This window comes from Blennius ocellaris (assembly GCF_963422515.1).
Source record: "Blennius ocellaris genome assembly, contig: SUPER_13_unloc_2, whole genome shotgun sequence".
Lineage (NCBI taxonomy): Eukaryota > Metazoa > Chordata > Actinopteri > Blenniiformes > Blenniidae > Blennius > Blennius ocellaris.
In genome coordinates, this window is record NW_027662312.1 from 596,037 (window position 1) to 603,254 (window position 7,218).

Here is a 7,218-nt window from a genome sequence, read left to right on the forward strand (position 1 = left end):
AGGCCTCCTCATGCTACCAATGTCTGAGTGTGCGCAGAGTACACGTGATCATAATCTATTGTACTCTACTCTATAGCAGCTGCAAGTGAATTAAATGACCTGGTGAAGCTCTGGACTGGACGGGAGGTTCTGCCACAAAGTCTCACCATCCACATCATCAGTGGCAGACACCCCACGGCCTCCACCTGCTCTGAGACCTTGTGCATCCCAGGACATTATACGGACTACAACTCTTTTAAAAACGACATCCTGGCATGCATTGCCACTTGCCATACGGGATTTGGTCTTGTGTGAGTTACTATATTGGGCCTGTATTTAGGTAAAGTGAAAAGTTCATGTTTCCAAGCCTAAATTACATGTTTGAGAGCTCTGGATGTCTGGATACGTTTTTCATTTATACAATCCAAATGTAAGAAATGAGAACGGTTGAATTTCTTGTTTGTCCAAAGTAAGTAGTGTTGATGTTTGTTAATTGTTCAAATAAATGTGACTGCATAGATCCCACTTCCAAGACTTGACTGAATTGTTGCATTTGTTGAACAGCAACCCAGCGACTCTCTGAACCATGCACTGTGAGATTCCTTGCCCTTCTTACTCTAGTTTGACGTATGCAATGTTCCAAGTATTCAACTTATAAAGTGGACACTGATTTTATTTCCATATTACACAATTGAAAGTCTTTGTTACATTGTTACAACACTCAAGCTACAACATACAAAACTCAGAGCTGATTCTCTGATGAATTCCTTCAGACATGAAGGAATTCATCACAAAATTGAACAGCAGCAATGTAAATGTCACTGCCAAAGCACTGGAGCAGCTCTTGGGTGAACTGCAGCTCTTCAAGCTGCCATTTGTCCATCAGTCAGTGGGCATCCTGTGTGTGGAACAACCATGCTGGAGTGGTCATCATAAGGAAGTCCACTGTTTTCCCAGTCAATGTCAGGAATATCCAGGCCCTACAGATGGAGACAATTTTAATTGAAATATGTAATAAAGTAACATGAAACAAGCAGTATACAAAAATGTTTCATTCTGCATACTAATAACTCCATGCTTTGAAAACAATATTATCCAAAACATTACTGAAGACGTTACCGAAGAGCCACATGCCTCCGGAGCGCGGGTTCCCTCCCCCTGCAATAGTGTTTCTAGCGCCACCGTCAATGACCTGGTTATGTTTGTTAAAAAATGTTTTTGCCAGAACAAGCACTGCGCAGATTAGAGTATTCAATGGACATTAAAAAAAAATCAAATAGTGATAGTCATAGTGGAGAGGCAGGGACGGTGTTCATTACAACAAATGTCCGGGAATAAACTTCACATTCATTCATGTTTTTCTACAAATTTGCTGCAACAAATGGGAGCATGTCAGGTTTTTTAAATGGGCGACTTGTAAAGTAGAATTTGGGCTCCTGTAGTTACGGATATGTAAGTGTGGTGTTGTATTTGTAGAGAGAAAAATACATCTACAACTATACAACCCACAGTACACAACTACAAATATTATTAAAGCTGCAAGCAGCGAGGTCAGGACAATCATGGCCTCTATATATATATATATATATATATATATATATATATATAGGCCATGATTTTCAGATATGATAGAAGATGATAGATAGATCCATGATGTGATAGAAGACCTGCTTCAGAACCTTTTTCAATTGTGAGTAGAAGAAGAAAAAGACCGACACCAGAAACGATGAACTCAGACCAACAAAGGTTTGTGCAGCATTTTACAGCAGGATGATTTAATCTACAACTGATGGTGATGCTAGTTTTTATTTAGTTTATTTATTTATTTATTTATTTGACTTTCTCTGGATTAGATTGCTGCTGTTGGTATTTGGTGCAGGTGTTTTTAATTTAAAGTGGTGTTTCCCAGGCAATCATGTACACAGACAGACAAATGCATGACAGCAGTGCTCAAGACCCCCCCCCCCCCCTCCCCCTTGACGGTAGGTTAAAAAAATATATAGTTAATATAATATAAAAAAAAAAAATATATAGCATATTATTAATTAACATGGTAATGTCATTATTAATATGATATAATAATTAATTCCCGTCATGATTTTGACACATTGACGGAGGCTGCAGCAGGACAGTTACCGTAAATTCCGGACTAGAAGCCGCTACTTTTTTCCCCACACTTTGAGCACTGTGGCTTTTACTACGGTGCGCTCATACATGTTTTTGTTTGTTTGTTTTCGTGGCGAAAAAGATTTTGCCTAGCAACCGTAGACCAATCAAATGAATGAGTAGTTCACAGAGGTCCAATGAAATTGTTTGATCAATCAAGCGCACTTTATTATTGCAAATCAGTCATTTGTACTCATCAACATGGAAAATAATGAAGAAAAGCATCTGATGAGGCTTTTAAGTTAAAGGTGATCAATCTGGAGGTTGAAGAAGGAAATCAAGCTGCAGGACTGCTGGTGATGAAGAGGATGGACTGCTGGTGATGAAGAGGATGGACTGCTGGTGATGAAGAGGATGGACTGCTGGTGATGAAGAGGATGGACTGCTGGTGATGAAGAGGATGGACTGCTGCTGATGAAGAGGATGGACTACTGGTGATGAAGAGGATGGACTGCTGGTGATGAAGAGGATGGACTGCTGCTGATGAAGAGGATGGACTACTGGTGATGAAGAGGATGGACTGCTGGTGATGAAGAGGATGGACTGCTGGTGATGAAGAGGATGGACTGCTGGTGATGAAGAAGATGGACTGCTGGTGATGAAGAGGATGGACTGCTGGTGATGAAGAGGATGGACTGCTGGTGATGAAGAGGATGGACTGCTGGTGATGAAGAGGACGGACTGCTGGTGATGAAGAGGACGGACTACTGCGTGATGAAGAGGACGGACTGCTGGTGATGAAGAGGACGGACTGCTGGTGATGAAGAGGATGGACTGCTGTGTGATGAAGAGGATGGACTGCTGGTGATGAAGAGGATGGACTGCTGGTGATGAAGAGGATGGACTGCTGTGTGATGAAGAGGATGGACTGCTGGTGATGAAGAGGACGGACTGCTGCGTGATGAAGAGGACGGACTGCTGTGTGATGAAGAGGATGGACTGCTGTGTGATGAAGAGGATGGACTGCTGTGTGATGAAGAGGATGGACTGCTGTGTGATGAAGAGGATGGACTGCTGTGTGATGAAGAGGATGGACTGCTGGTGATGAAGAGGATGGACTGCTGGTGATGAAGAGGATGGACTACTGCGTGATGAAGAGGATGGACTGCTGCGTGATGAAGAGGATGGACTGCTGGTGATGAAGAGGATGGACTGCTGGTGATGAAGAAGATGGACTACTGCGTGATGAAGAGGATGGACTGCTGCGTGATGAAGAGGATGGACTGCTGGTGATGAAGAGGATGGACTGCTGGTGATGAAGAGGATGGACTGCTGCGTGATGAAAAGGATGGACTGCTGGTGATGAAGAGGATGGACTGCTGGTGATGAAGAGGATGGACTACTGGTGATGAAGAGGATGGACTGCTGGTGATGAAGAGGATGGACTGCTGGTGATGAAGAGGATGGACTGCTGCTGATGAAGAGGATGGACTACTGGTGATGAAGAGGATGGACTGCTGGTGATGAAGAGGATGGACTGCTGGTGATGAAGAGGATGGACTGCTGGTGATGAAGAAGATGGACTGCTGGTGATGAAGAGGATGGACTGCTGGTGATGAAGAGGATGGACTGCTGGTGATGAAGAGGATGGACTGCTGGTGATGAAGAGGACGGACTACTGCGTGATGAAGAGGATGGACTGCTGTGTGATGAAGAGGATGGACTGCTGGTGATGAAGAGGATGGACTGCTGGTGATGAAGAGGACGGACTGCTGGTGATGAAGAGGATGGACTGCTGTGTGATGAAGAGGATGGACTGCTGGTGATGAAGAGGACGGACTACTGCGTGATGAAGAGGATGGACTGCTGTGTGATGAAGAGGATGGACTGCTGGTGATGAAGAGGACGGACTGCTGGTGATGAAGAGGACGGACTGCTGGTGATGAAGAGGATGGACTGCTGTGTGATGAAGAGGATGGACTGCTGGTGATGAAGAGGATGGACTGCTGGTGATGAAGAGGATGGACTGCTGTGTGATGAAGAGGATGGACTGCTGGTGATGAAGAGGACGGACTGCTGCGTGATGAAGAGGACGGACTGCTGTGTGATGAAGAGGATGGACTGCTGTGTGATGAAGAGGATGGACTGCTGTGTGATGAAGAGGATGGACTGCTGTGTGATGAAGAGGATGGACTGCTGTGTGATGAAGAGGATGGACTGCTGGTGATGAAGAGGATGGACTGCTGGTGATGAAGAGGATGGACTACTGCGTGATGAAGAGGATGGACTGCTGCGTGATGAAGAGGATGGACTGCTGGTGATGAAGAGGATGGACTGCTGGTGATGAAGAAGATGGACTACTGCGTGATGAAGAGGATGGACTGCTGCGTGATGAAGAGGATGGACTGCTGGTGATGAAGAGGATGGACTGCTGCGTGATGAAAAGGATGGACTGCTGGTGATGAAGAGGATGGACTGCTGGTGATGAAGAGGATGGACTGCTGCGTGATGAAGAGGATGGACTGCTGGTGATGAAGAGGATGGACTGCTGGTGATGAAGAGGATGGACTGCTGCTGATGAAGAGGATGGACTACTGCGTGATGAAGAGGATGGACTGCTGGTGATGAAGAGGATGGACTACTGCGTGATGAAGAGGATGGACTGCTGTGTGATGAAGAAGATGGACTGCTGGTGATGAAGAGGATGGACTGCTGGTGATGAAGAGGATGACTGCTGGTGATGAAGAAGATGGACTGCTGGTGATGAAGAGGATGGACTGCTGGTGATGAAGAGGATGACTGCTGGTGATGAAGAAGATGGACTACTGCGGGATGAAGAGGATGGACTGCTGGTGATGAAGAGGATGGACTGCTGGTGATGAAGAGGATGGACTGCTGGTGAGGAAGAGGATGGACTGCTGGTGATGAAGAGGATGGACTGCTGTGTGATGAAGAGGATGGACTGCTGGTGATGAAGAGGATGGACTACTGCGTGATGAAGAGGATGGACTGCTGCGTGATGAAGAGGATGGACTGCTGGTGATGAAGAGGATGGACTGCTGCGTGATGAAGAGGATGGACTGCTGGTGATGAAGAGGATGGACTACTGCGTGATGAAGAGGATGGACTGCTGGTGATGAAGAGGATGGACTGCTGGTGATGAAGAGGATGGACTACTGCGTGATGAAGAGGATGGACTGCTGCGTGATGAAGAGGATGGACTGCTGGTGATGAAGAGGATGGACTGCTGTGTGATGAAGAGGACGGACTACTGCGTGATGAAGAGGACGGACTACTGCGTGATGAAGAGGACGGACTGCTGGTGATGAAGAGGACGGACTGCTGGTGATGAAGAGGATGGACTGCTGGTGATGAAGAGGATGGACTGCTGGTGATGAAGAGGACGGACTGCTGGTGATGAAGAGGACGGACTACTGCGTGATGAAGAGGACGGACTGCTGGTGATGAAGAGGATGGACTGCTGGTGATGAAGAGGATGGACTGCTGTGTGATGAAGAGGATGGACTGCTGGTGATGAAGAGGATGGACTGCTGGTGATGAAGAGGATGGACTGCTGTGTGATGAAGAGGATGGACTGCTGGTGATGAAGAGGATGGACTGCTGGTGATGAAGAGGATGGACTACTGCGTGATGAAGAGGATGGACTGCTGCGTGATGAAGAGGATGGACTGCTGGTGATGAAGAGGATGGACTGCTGGTGATGAAGAAGATGGACTACTGCGTGATGAAGAGGATGGACTGCTGCGTGATGAAGAGGATGGACTGCTGGTGATGAAGAGGATGACTGCTGGTGATGAAGAAGATGGACTGCTGGTGATGAAGAGGATGGACTGCTGGTGATGAAGAGGATGACTGCTGGTGATGAAGAAGATGGACTGCTGCGTGATGAAGAGGATGGACTGCTGCGTGATGAAGAGGATGGACTGCTGGTGATGAAGAGGATGGACTGCTGGTGATGAAGAGGATGGACTGCTGGTGATGAAGAGGACGGACTGCTGGTGATGAAGAGGACGGACTGCTGGTGATGAAGAGGACGGACTGCTGGTGATGAAGAAGATGGACTGCTGGTGATGAAGAGGATGGACTGCTGGTGATGAAGAGGATGGACTGCTGGTGATGAAGAGGATGGACTGCTGCTGATGAAGAGGATGGACTACTGGTGATGAAGAGGATGGACTGCTGGTGATGAAGAGGATGGACTGCTGGTGATGAAGAGGATGGACTGCTGCTGATGAAGAGGATGGACTGCTGCTGATGAAGAGGATGGACTACTGGTGATGAAGAGGATGGACTGCTGCTGATGAAGAGGATGGACTGCTGCTGATGAAGAGGATGGACTACTGGTGATGAAGAGGATGGACTGCTGCTGATGAAGAGGATGGACTGCTGGTGATGAAGAGGATGGACTGCTGGTGATGAAGAAGATGGACTGCTGGTGATGAAGAGGATGGACTGCTGGTGATGAAGAGGATGGACTGCTGGTGATGAAGAGGATGGACTGCTGGTGATGAAGAGGACGGACTACTGCGTGATGAAGAGGACGGACTGCTGGTGATGAAGAGGACGGACTGCTGGTGATGAAGAGGATGGACTGCTGTGTGATGAAGAGGATGGACTGCTGGTGATGAAGAGGATGGACTGCTGTGTGATGAAGAGGATGGACTGCTGGTGATGAAGAGGACGGACTGCTGCGTGATGAAGAGGACGGACTGCTGTGTGATGAAGAGGATGGACTGCTGTGTGATGAAGAGGATGGACTGCTGTGTGATGAAGAGGATGGACTGCTGTGTGATGAAGAGGATGGACTGCTGCTGATGAAGAGGATGGACTACTGGTGATGAAGAGGATGGACTGCTGGTGATGAAGAGGATGGACTGCTGGTGATGAAGAGGATGGACTGCTGCTGATGAAGAGGATGGACTACTGGTGATGAAGAGGATGGACTGCTGGTGATGAAGAGGATGGACTGCTGGTGATGAAGAGGATGGACTGCTGGTGATGAAGAGGACGGACTGCTGGTGATGAAGAGGACGGACTACTGCGTGATGAAGAGTACGGACTGCTGGTGATGAAGAGGATGGACTGCTGGTGATGAAGAGGATGGACTGCTGG